At 38.7% G+C, this 12444-nt stretch overlaps 1 protein-coding gene across 1 annotated transcript in view; it reads right to left on the reverse strand.

Annotated features, from left to right (window-relative positions):
* Nucleotides 1–12444, reverse strand: part of TEDC1 (tubulin epsilon and delta complex 1) — a 299208-nt gene that overhangs the window by 147893 nt on the left and 138871 nt on the right. The gene's annotated exons all lie outside the window — the stretch shown is intronic.

Raw genomic sequence — 12444 nt, forward strand, 5'->3', positions numbered from 1 at the left:
TTTTAAATTAGACAACTCCCCATATTCAGTGTTTTCATTAAATTGGGTAATGTTATCCTTGGGTTACCTACATAGAACAGCGATATCTATATTTTTCCTTATTTTCTCTAAAAGGGATTCTAAGGACAGGAAAAACAGCAAAGGTGACAAAGAGCATCACTGACGCATTCCATTATACATCTTAAAGCTCTCTGATATTTCCCTGTTAACCTTAATTGCAGCTGATGGTTAACTGTACAATTTCCCTATCCATATTCTCATTCTAGGACCCATCCCCAGGACTTTCAGTGTATCGAACATATACCCCTAATCTACTCTGTCAAACACTTTTTCAGCGTCTATCGACAGTAACAATCCAGGGAATTTTTCTCTTTCACTTTTTTGTATGAGCATTATTGAACTTAATCCGTTATCCCTACCTTCTCTCCCAGAGAGAAACCCCACTTGATCCATATGGATCCACTCCGGCATTAACTCCTTCAACCTATTTGCTAAAACTTTTGCATATAGTTTGGTGTCTATATTTAGTAGGGATATCGATCTATAGCTAGAACACTGTGTACTATCTTTCCCTTCTTTTGGTATTAATGTAATATGTGCCTGGAGGGATTCCTCCCTCATTTCCATTTTCCCTCCCAGTGCGTTCATATATATATAGTTAATTTAGATATACATTTTTCTTTAAATTTCTTATAGTATCTCACCGTATACCCATCCGGCCCCAGGCTTTTCCTTGCCATGGTGTTCTTCAATGCATTACGGATTTCTTCTGATATTTCTCTCTCTAGGGATATTAACTGTTCTTCTCTCAATTTTGGTAACCCCACCTCTTTTAAATATCTCTGTTTTTTTTAACTTCTTTCTTCCTCTTCTCTTATGGACTGTTGGGGATTGATATTATATAATTTACTATAATAATTTTCAAACACTTTTGCAATATTTTTGGTAGAATATTTTAGTTCTCCTTTATTATCTCTTACTTTCTCTATAAAATTCCTACTTTTCTTTTTTCTTTGAGCCCTCATTAAGAATTTTCCTGGTCTATCTCCCCACTGATATCTTTCGCTAATCATTTTATTAAACACTCTTCTTTTTTCTTCCTCCATTAAATTATTTAGTTCTTCTCGTTTTTCAATTACCTTCTGCTTAATCTGTTTTGTTATTTTCTTTTTATGTACCTGCTCTAATTCAAGTAATTCTCTGTAAAGCGTATTAATTCTCTCTTTCCTTTCCTTTTTCTTTCTCACCCCAATTGCTATTAAGATTCCTCTAATATAGGCCATGTGAGCTTCCCATACAGTTGCCACCGACACCTCTTCAGTCTCATTTCTTTTTAAAATATAATTCTATTTCTCTTTTAATTATCTGTTCCATCTCCTGATCCTGAAGAAGTGTCTCGTTCAACCTCAACGCATTTACCTGTTTTTGTTCTTTTCCCCATTTTAACCTCATTGTGACAGGTGCATGATCTGATAAACTTATAACTTCTATCTTTGCCTTAACCAACAACTCTATAAGTCTATGGTCCAATAACATGTAATCCAATCTTGAGTACGTCTCATGTGCATAAGAGTGGAATGTATAATCTTTCTCTCCCAGATTTTTAATTCTCCAACTATCCACCAACTGACAATATTGTATTATTTTCCTTAATTCTTTCAAATTTCTATTACCCTCTCTCAGCAGATGAGACGTCATATCAATCTGTGGTTCCCTGCAACAATTAAAATCTCCTGCCACAATTAGTTTGCCTTTTTTAAAATCTAATAGCTTCTTCAATATATTCTTTAGATACACCTCCGGTTTTTTATTAGGGCAATATATATTTGCCAATGTACATTCTACCTCTTGCAATTTCCCCTTTAAAAATAAAAAATCTCCCCTCCGAATCCTCCATTTTCTCTTCCAGATTAAACCGTATATTTTTCGCAAACCCAATTGCCACACCTTTAGCACGTTTACTTGGGGAGTCTGCATAATACCACAATGGGTAGTGCTTAAAATATAATTTCATGTTGACCTCTTGTGTTAAATGGGTTTCCTGTATAAACACTACTTCTATAAATCTTTTTTGTATTTCTCTAAGTATCTTGAATCTTTTCTCCCAACTATTTAACCCTTTAACATTGTAAGTCATAAAGTTAACCGCCTCCATTACTGTATATATTTTCCATTCTTTCTTTCCCTAGGATTCTCCCTACCTCTTCTATCTTCTCTCTTTATGCTGAGTATCACCCATATCCCTTTACCCTCCCCTCCCCCCTCCATTCCCCCCTCCCTGCCCATCCCTTAGGCTACTTTTTTTACTACAAATCATTTGTGGTCCCAACACCACCCCTGATTCGAATTTAAGGTGGTGCTCTGACCATGGACGATTCGCCAGCCACCTATCCTCCATTGTGTCCTGCTACTCTCTATATCTAATAAATCTTCAGCAGCTCCTCTAAGTGAAAGGTTTGGGTAAAAAAGGAAAAGAAAAAAAAAAAGGGCTCCCTTCTCTCTCCTCCCCCCCCCCCTTCTCTATTCTCTAATCCTCCTTACTTGCCAATCTTCCTTTTCAATAGCCCCTATCTCTCCTTCCTCTGCTTCCCATCCAGGTATCACCATTTTCTGAATTTCAAGTTTCTCACAAAAGTCTCTCATATCTTCAGAAAATCTCAATCTTGCTGTACGTCTATTTTTCCATCCAATTAAACACGCCGGAAAGTCCCATCTGTATTGCACATTTTGCTTCTTCATCTGCTCTAATAATGGTTTCAGAGACCGCCTTCTTGTTAATGTCTCTATTGCTAAATCAGCAAAAATCTGAATATTTCTTTCTCCATAATTGATAACTGTTCTTCCTTTTATTTTCTTCCATATCTCTTCTTTGTCTCCAAAATTATGGAATTGCACAATTACATCTCTCAGTTTTTCTTTATCCCTTTCTTGTTGGAGCTTTCCTACTCTATATACCCTATCCAACGTAAACGTCTCTGGTATAGATCTGTCCATTATAGTATTCAGCATTTTACTTATTATACCCTTTAGGTCTCCACCGTGTGAAATCTCTGGTACTCCTCTTATCCTTAGATTACGTCTCCTATCCATATTTTCTTGAGCCTCTATTTTATAAAGCAGCTTTCTTTGTTCTTTTCTCATTCCTATCATCCGCTTTTCTAATTTCAAAATAATTTGGGCCTGTTCTTTTACTTTTCCCTCTGTTTCTTCCACTCTTGATATCATTTGCCCCAGATCTTTCTGTATTATCACCATCTCTTGTTTTATTGATTTTTCAAGACTTTTAAACACTTCTGCTATTTCTTTTTTATTTGGCATTTGTAGTTCCTTTTCTTGTTCTCCCACCTCCACTCTTTCTTTCCTTTGTTGAATACTACTCGCCATTCCCAGGGATAGTCTAGGACTGTCTTCCATATGGATTTTCAACACGCTGCTTTCACTTAATCCTTGTTGTCTTTCTGGAGTCATATTCCCCTGTGAGGGTATATATTTTTTAATCGTACTTGTTTGGGAACTCTTGGGCCCACCTCCTTTGGCTACTTTATTTTTCATATCGTCAAAGAGTTAGCTCACTTCTCCAAAATTTTTTTTTGGGGGGGGGTAATTATTTTACAGTCCCGTATATTACTTCCAACCCCTCTGCTTGACTCTATATCTTCTGGGGGCCTGTACTTTGCTCTTTAGACCTCCTTTCTTCTGAACCCCCTGGGCAATCTCCTATTTAAATTCACTTTTACATACAGTTTATTGCAAGCAATACAAAAACTCCTTGTTTCTCACACTCACCCTCCTGCCGTCTTCTCTTTTACATTCAATTGCTTCAGGCTCTCTTTTCTATAGGCTGTGAGATGTGGGCTGTAAGCTGTGCTTCTCACCAGTTCCTCTGCTTGTATTGCTGCTTTACTTTTGCTATGCTTAGGGGGAGATTCCCTCGCTGGATTCCATCCTCTGATGCTCTGGGCTCTGTGCATTCAGTGGGTGTCAATGATGGTGTCAGGTCAGCCGTCTTTCCCATGATTGTGATTCCTACTGAACCAGACTGAGAGACCATTTAAAGGCTCAGGAACCCTTTGCAGGTGTTATGGCTTAATTAGCTGATTAGAGAGGGATACTTTGAGCCGAGAATATTGCACCTTTTCACAATATTCTAATTTTCTGAGATTGTGGATTTGGGGTTTTCATGAGCTGTAAGCCATAATCATCACAATTATGACAAATCACAGCTTGAACTATCTTGCTTTGCATGTAATGAGTTTATCTCATATATTAAATGTTTCACCTTTTAAGTTGTATCACTGAAATAAATGAACTTTTGCACAATATTCTAATTTTTCGAGTTTCACCTTTATATTCTTAAGGGACGAGGTTAATTTTATTCCTAAATAATTAATTTTTTCCCTCTATGTGAACTCTTTCCGTAAGGCCTTTTTCACTGTCCTCAGGACATTAATTTTTAATATCTCTGACTTTGAAAGATTAATTTTTAAATTTGATAGTTCTCCGTAATATTTTAATATTCTCATTAAATTTGGTAATGTTAACCTGGGATTTACAACGTAGCATAACATACTGTCTGCGTGTGCCATGACTTTATGTTCCATGTCTCCTATCTGAATTCCTTTTACATCTGCATTGTTTCGTACCATAGCTAATAAAGGCTCCAGAGATAGGACAAATAGCAGGGGAGAAAGTGGACATCCCTGCATTGTTCCATTATACATTTTAAAATATGGTGACAATGAACCATTAATCTTCATAGCTGTTGAGGGATTCCTATACAAATTCTTTATCCACTGAAGGTCCTATTCCTAGCACCTTCAATGTATCCATCATAAATCCCCAGGCTACCCTGGGGATTTCTCTCTCAAACTCTTTTGCAGGAGGAGCAATGATCTTAAGCCATTGTGTCTTCCTTCCTACCTGAATCCTACCTGATCTAAGTGTATCCATTCCGACATTAAATGTCAGGGAATGGGAAGATCGCTGCGGCGATCGAATCCGCACATGCGTAGAGTCCTGACAAAACGTACAGGCAGGTGGGCACTAGGACCCAGGCGCGCCAGTCACCAATGACGGTGCCGGGCAAGCATTAGGACCCAGGAGCGCCTGTCAGGAGTCGGGCGGGCTATTTAAACCCAGCTCTTGCAATGCTCAAGTGCCCTATGGTCTTTCCTGTGAGTTTACTTTGCTGCTGACCCTGCCTGATCCTGATCTGCTGACTTCTCCTGCTCTGACCCCTGGCTTGCCTGACCATTCTCCTGCCTGCTCCTGCACTTTTGATCTCTCCTGTTGCCAAACCCGGACTGTGACCCGTTTATTCTTCTGCCTGCTGTTTTGTACCGACCTGCTCCGCTGTTACCGACCCGGCCTGTCTGACCTCGCTTACTCTACCTCCTCACATCAGACTCTCACCTGCTGCGTACCACCGACAGGTGCTTCTACCACAGCTGGTTGCACCAAGGGGTCGCGACCTGGTCTCGGCTTGCTCCAAGTCCATCCCCACCATCAGGGGCTCTGGTGAACAAGCAGGTCGGAACTTAGATTCCGCGCCCTGGGGAATTCTGGTCTGTGGGCCGCTAGAGGCTAACAGCGGCTGGTCCCTAACATTAAATCTTTCACCCTAATCGTTAAGACTTTTGCATATAATTTCATGTCAATATTTTATAACGATATTGGTCTGTAGCTGGCACATTGGGACAGATCTTTCCCCCCTTTAGGTATGATTGTAATATGTGCCAGCAACGACTCCTCCCTCATTTTCATCCCTTCTCCTAATGCATTCATATATAAAAACACATTTCAGGAACTAGTTCTTTAAATCTCCTATATTTCTGGTCCTGCAGCTGTACTCTTCAGTGCAACTTGAATTTCTTCATGCAATATTGTTTTTTCTAGGGCTACTAATCTTTCTTCTTCTAGTCTAGGTAGTCCAACTCCTTTTTCTTGTTCTTTCTACCTCCACTTCTTTTTGAATCATAGCTTTTACTTAATATAACCTGTTATAATATTTTTTAAATACACTAGCGATTGTAGTGGTTGAATATACCATTTCTCCTGTCTCGTCTCTAATTCTCTCGATAAAATTTGCTGATTTCTCTTTCTTAGCTACCATATTGAAAGCCCTTCTCGTTTCCTGTTCAATGAAATCACTTAACTCTTCTCTTTTAAAATTATCATCATCTTTTGTAAATCTATTTCTGTTCTCTTTTTATGGAATTGTTCCAATTCATATAGTTCCTCTGTTAGTGATCTTATTTTCTCCCATTTTTTTTCTTGTTTTCCGTCACTATAGAAATCAGGATACCCTTATATATGCCTTATGAGCTTCCCATACCATGGCAACAGAGACCCCTTCAGTCTCATTTGATAGAAAATACTGCTCTAATTCCTTTTTTATTCCTATGTCTGTCTCTTGATCCTGTATGAGTGTCTCGTTTAAATTACCACATATTCATCTTATTCTGCTCCCCTCATAAATGCAACTTCATTGTCACAGGTGCATGGTCTGATATTGATATTACTTCGATGTTAGATTTAACCAATGACTTCAAAAGTCTGTGTTCTATCACACAATACAATCTTGAACACATCCTATGTACAGAAGACTAGAATGTGTAGTCTCTTCCTCCAGGAGTCCTTCAGTTGACATTGATGGAACATCTTTTTAATAGACTCTAAATGTTTACCTCCATCCCTCTGCACGTCACAAAGTATCCAACTGAGGGTCCATGCAAAAATTAAAATTTCCTGCCACAATCAGTTTACACTTCTTAAAATCCATTATTTTTCCTAATGTATCCTCCAAGTAGACCATTGGGTTCTTATTAGGACAATAAATATTTGCCAATGTACATTACAGTTTATGTAATTTCCCTCTCAAGAACAAAAACCGACCCTCTGGGTCTACCGAGATTTCTTCAGTAATGAATCTTACATTCTTTGCTATCCCAATTGCTACTCTTTTTGCACGTTTTGTCAGTGATACAGCGTAATACCAGGTCAGATAATGTTTTGAGTATAACCTAACATTTGTATCATGAGACATAGGAGTCTCTTGTAAAAATACTACTTCAATAGAGCGTTGATAAATTTCCCTAAGAATCTTATGTCTTTTAATCGGAGTATTCAATCCTTTCACATTGTAGTTCATAAAATTAACTGAAGTCATCCCTTTATACTATGTCTTTTCTCCATCAATATTCACACTGAGGGTAGTACCTGTATAAAGAGTTTGGTGCAAGAAGATATCTTTAAAATAATCCTTTCTTCCCATCCCTGCCAACCATACCACCTTTCCCCCCTCTCCCCCCCAAAACAACCCCCCCCCCCCTCCTACCTACTGATCTTAAAACCATCAGGCCCATTTCTAGCCCCTGAATCTGGTCCCTTGTTTGATTCCACCTTCAGTGTGAGACTGACAACGAATGCCTCCCAGAACCCCTGTCCCAATCTTTGGCTTCCAAGTTCAGGAGCATGTTGGACATCCCGCCTTTGGTCTACATTTCTATTCCAACCCTCCTTAAAGGCTCTCTTTCCTCTTTTTATCCTCCCATCCCTATTTCCTGTACCTTTATACCTTTCAGGTATCACCTGCTTCCTCTCTCCACTCCCTCAATCCCCACTTCCTCCACAATATACAACTGGGAGAGGGGGGAAAAGATGAAAGAGAAGAGAGGGGAGAAAAGATAAAAGAGAAGAGAGGAAGGAGAAAAAAAAAGGAAAACAATCCCATCTTTATAGTCTCTCAACTACATCATCTTCCCCTTTCCTTTTCCCCCAGTCTTTTCATCTCATCTCTGTTGCAGTCTCCTTATGGGGACTAATTGCCACCTCTCTTTTTCTAGGTCCAAGTTTTCCTAAGCCCCTTTTGACCATCCTGGGATATCCGGTGTCCTTTCTAGCCTCTCACAAAAGTCCCATAGATCCTCTGGAAACCTCAACCTAGCGCAACGTTCGTCCTTTCATCCAACCAAGCAGGCTGGAAAACTATATTGGATGTTATTTTTTTTTTTTACGCATCTGCTCCAGTACTTGTCTCAGGAAACTCCTTCTTGCCAGTGTTTCAGGTGCTATATTTGCGAAAATGTGCAGCCTCGTTTATAAATATTTATTGCTGGGATCCTTCTCATCTTCTTCCATATATATGCTTTATCTTCATAATAATGAAAAAAAATCACACAATCACATCCCTGGGGGTTTCCAATCTCACTCCTTGGGGTCGCCTAATCCTGTATACTCTATAAATTTTCAATTGCTCTGTTACCGGTCTATTATTGGGTTAAACACCTTCTTCATCAAACGAGATTGGGTGCATTCAGGGTGATGTGGTCGTATATGTTGGATAATAGATAGAGAGGGAAAACTACTGGCTACAGAAATATGAGATGGAAGGGGGGAGGGAGGGGGGTTCTTTTTTTGGAAAATTGTAATAAATGATAAGTATGTATTAAATGTTATGTTGGGTTTGTAAGAAATAATACAACTATAATTAAAAAGGAAAAAAAACCCTTCATTATATCCATTAACTCTTCTCCTTGGGGTACTTCCAGCAGTCCCCAATTCCTCAGGATATTACTTCTATCTCTGTTCTCTTGATCCTCCATCTTGTATAATAATTTCCTTTGCTCCAGTCGCATTTCATCCATTTGCCCTTCCAGTTTAGTTATTACTTGAGCATGTTTGTCCAATTTTTCTTCAGTTTCTTCAACTCGTGATAAAACCTGTCCCAAGTCATAATGTAGGACTGCCGTATCATTCTTTATACAATGCTTTAATTTCACAAACATTTCTGCTATTTCCATTTTTGTGGGTGTACTCCTTGTTGTTCTATATTTTCTATTTCCACTTCACTTTCCATATTTAAAATTTCTTTAACCTGATTCAGGTTAGATACTCCCAGTGACAGTCTAGTTGGATCTCCGGTGTTATTTCCCATCTCTTGTCTTCCACTTACTCCCGGTTGTCTCTCTGGGGTTTGACCCTCTGGGCTTCTCTCTTGGGGGGGCATTTTTTTTATTGTACTTGTTTGAGGTGTTTTTGTCCCTCCTCCTATTACAGATCTGCTCTTCATATTGGTATTTCTAATTTTGTAGTTCACGACAGGATATTATTTCCAAAACTTCAGTAAGATATGTGTACCAATGCAGGTACTCTTACCTTCTTATCTGCAGTATACTAGCATTTCTAGTCTCTATGTGCTGCCTCCCATTTTCACCTTCCAGACTCCATAGCCGACATTTTTACAGTCCAACTTTCCTCCAAAAGGCTTATTTTACCTCCTTGATACTGATTATTTTCTTTTTCCCCTTTTTCTCCTCCTCCTTTGAACCCACTGGGTGACCACCCCCCCCCCCCAATTACTTTCCTTTTCTTTTTGGGGCTATTCACCACCAACCACCCAGAATATCAATTTTACCTCCACTCCCAGTAATTATGTATATATATATATATATATATATATATATATATATATATATATATATGTTTTTGGACTCACCACTCCCCGCGGTTCCACCTCACCAGTTCTACCGTTTTAACGTTTCCAGTGTCCGTGCTGTGAGGCACCACTATTTACTCCCAGTCCTTCCTCCTTTCTCACTGCAGTGGTCAAAGGTGGTCGGGGGGGTCACCCTCCGTGGGTTTCTGCTGGCTCTGGTCCTCCCCTTCTCTGGCAGCACCTCCCAGAGTTCCATACAGCAACCACTCCACTCCCCCGGCACCTGTCTCTCCTCCGTTTGGGGGACGCACTCTCCTTTTTCAGGAGCCGACCTGGGGACGCTGCTCAGGTAGGAGGTGACACGTGGGGTTAGGGTAGGGTACGGTAGGATTCTCATATTAGATCAGATTTTCCTGCACGTTTTGGCGGGTGCTGGGAGCTCCTACTCCATGTTCAGGCCCCTCCCCCACTGAATCCCAATTTCTAATAACATTAATATTTCAATTACACACTTAATGTATAAATATATTAATGTTATTAGAAATTTTATATAGGATCGTTAGTCTAAAAATTCCATAGCAGAAAGGCTAGTCCTTATTATAATGTTTTTATTAAGTGTCTTAGTTCTTGTGACAATAGTATTCATTTATATACTGCAAAACATACAACTTTTTCATGTATTGTGAATAAAGGATTTTGGTACATTAGCCAGTTGTCCTGCTGTATTATAGTGCTAGACAAGAACTCGGTCTCTTTAAGAGCCGTAGTTACTTTCTACAGCTGACTCAAAAAGCCAGCACAAACTTTCCCAGTCAGCTTGACAAAGCAGTGCACCTGTAAGTGCGCATTCTCAGGAAATGCGTCGCTATTATGATGCCAGGTGACCTCATCAAGACTACGACACGCTCCAGCCCTAGCTTCCAGGTCTCTCCCATCTTGCCAGCCAACCTGGAAAGCCAACAACGGGACTGTATGCAGCAACGGCGCTGTGAGGACCCCTTCACCGTGGCGTCTAACCCTTTGACGGGCATAGATGTGCCATTTCCCTTCAACGATTTTGTAAGTTGTCTAAATTTGTGTGTAATAAATTGGAGTTAAGTCTACACTTAGAGGCACTTTCTCTTCTCTCTTTATATGCTCTACCCTGGAATAAGCTTCATATCCAGACAAGGCAGCCACAAGTGGATGGACATTTATCTGCAATATTAAAGGACTATATATTTGCAGTTATATATAATTCCAAGTCACCATGGCATTATACCATTTATTTGTCAGAAAAATAGCCTTATTTATACTGTATGCAGCCACAACTGAGATAACATATTTTAGGACTGCTTTTTTATCTGTTCAATTTTCCTATGTCATTGCATACTGTTTTTAATTAATTGGATAATATTTGTTATCGGTTAGTGTTACAGTACATAGACCAGTATTTGTTTTGCGCCTTTTTCTCTGTAGTAAAACTGTTTAACTACTTGACCTCTGGAAGGTTTTACAATCTTCATGGCCATTTTTTTGCTTTTTAGCACTGTGCTACTTTAACTGGCAATTGCTCAGTCATGCAACACTGTACCCAAATGATATTTAAATAATCTTTAAATAGAGCCTTGTTTTGGTGGTATTTGATCACGAAGTTTGTTTTTGTATAAAATTTATTATACACTCCTATAATACATTATTAAAAAAAAATGTTTAGTGTTATAAAATCAAATTTCTTTATAAAATTTAGGCCAAAATTTATTCTGCAAAATGTCTTTGGTTAAAAAAAAATCCCAATAAGTGTATATTAACTGGTTTGTGTGAAAGTATAGCATCAACAAACTATGCAATATATACTGGAATTTACGCAGCTTTTACTTTCTGATAGTCTATCACATTTCTTGAGATGTTAAAATTCTAGGACAGTACAAACGCCCTCTAAATGACCCCTTTTTGGAAAGTAGAAAAACTTAGAAACCCAAAGGTATTTGCTGAGAGGCATGTTAAGTTTTTGGAAAATATATATATATTTTTTTTTTTAAACACAAAGTTATAATTTTACTGAGATATTTCTGACACAGGTCATCGGTATATGTAGCATTACACCTGAAACACATTCTGCTACTTCTCCTGAGCATGGGAATACCACATGTGAGATTTTTGGGGAGTCTAGCCACATACAAGGGCTCAGTATCCAATAAGCACCACTGACTTTCTTCTCTACTTAAGCAAAAAGAGCTCAGGGAGGAAGGACTGGTCAAATCCTGTGTGTTCCATTGACAATTGAGATAATATAGACGAAAAAAAAAAAAAACACAAATCACAGACTATACTTGCTATATAAAAGTTTCAAGCAAGCTTACAGATAGTATTAATTAGGCATGGGCTAACACAACCCCCTTCCATCCCAAATTGTGAATCAAAAATTTCCTGTAGCGCGTAAGAGTTCATTAAAGTATGTACAGTTGTGTTCAAAATAATAACAGTGTGTTGAAAAAAGTGAATAAAGCTCAAAATCCTTCCAATAGCTTTTATTTCCATACACACAAATGCATTGGGAACACTACACATTCTATTCCAAATCAAAACATGAAGAAAAATATATCATATTTGTGTTGTTCCTCTAAAAAAATTGAAGAAAAGTGAATATTAGACTGTTCAAAAAAATAGCAGTGTTTGTATTCTTCTTTACAAACTCAACAATCCACTATATAAACTGAAAAATGTTTGAAGATTTTGCTTTCCTCTGAATCACTTAATTAATATTTAGTTGTATAACCACTGTTTCTGAGAACTGCTGTACATCTGTGTTGCATGGAGTCAACCAACGTCTGGCACCTGTGAACAGGTATTCCAGCCCAGGATGATTGGACTACATTCCACTGTTCTTCTCGATTTCTTAGTTTTGCCCCAGAAACTGCATTTTTTTATGTCACCCCACAAGTTTTCTATTGGATTAAGATCCGGGGATTGGGCTGGCCACTCCATAACGTCCATCTTGTTGGTCTGTAACCAAGATGTTGCACGTT

The sequence above is a fragment of the Staurois parvus genome, unplaced genomic scaffold, assembly GCF_062004578.1.
Source record: "Staurois parvus isolate SC_StPar_1 unplaced genomic scaffold, SC_StPar_1.0 ptg000267l, whole genome shotgun sequence".
Lineage (NCBI taxonomy): Eukaryota > Metazoa > Chordata > Amphibia > Anura > Ranidae > Staurois > Staurois parvus.